We start from the raw sequence: 765 nt of genomic DNA, 5'->3' as shown, positions 1-765 counted from the left end.
CTCTGCAGCTGTGAAACAATTCTTTGTACACTGGCGAGAACCTAAGTAAGCAATATACAGGTGGTGTATGTTTTATAATACTTCGTAACGATTTAATATATATGTAATGTGAAATAAAACGTATTCCGACTTTATTCAAAAACAACCTGCTTTGTATCGCAGAATATACACATCTTTAACAACACGTTCTACCGTCAAAAACGTCAACAAGTGTGGCTGATGGGATATCAATATGGCACTGAAGTGATTGGGTGGAGTGTGTTGCGAGAATGTCGTGCGGAAAAAAAAAGAATGTTATCTGTTTTCCCCCCCCCCCCTGTGCTGTCGAATAATTGTATCTCGATCCTCCCCTTCCCGTAATTTCCTCGTTTCTTTCTTTCTCTTCCCCACGAATACTTATTACGTAATGATAAAATCGTCGATTATCTCGTCCCTCGTTTCTCTTTCTCTTCCAATTTCATTTTTACATCTCTTACCCCCTCATTATATATCTTTGTGTTTCGCTCTATACAGGTAAATGGAGTCTATATGCGAGTGGAGGTGATGGATGATGGAACATGAATTATACGATGTAGCCTAGCACACACAGCCAAGTAACGTGACAACGGGAGCCACCCTCCCCCACCCCTTTCTGGTGGCGACCACGTGTGTCGAGAATTCAATTATAGTTACTGTAACAATTAGTCATATTAGAATCGAGGCGAGTCAATGCAATTCCTACAGTTTTTCACATTTTCTCATATCGTTTTTTTATGTATATATATA

Source organism: Dufourea novaeangliae, unplaced genomic scaffold (assembly GCF_001272555.1).
Source record: "Dufourea novaeangliae isolate 0120121106 unplaced genomic scaffold, ASM127255v1 scaffold8, whole genome shotgun sequence".
In the NCBI taxonomy this organism is placed as follows: Eukaryota; Metazoa; Arthropoda; class Insecta; order Hymenoptera; family Halictidae; genus Dufourea; species Dufourea novaeangliae.
This window is presented reverse-complemented; position numbering follows the sequence as displayed.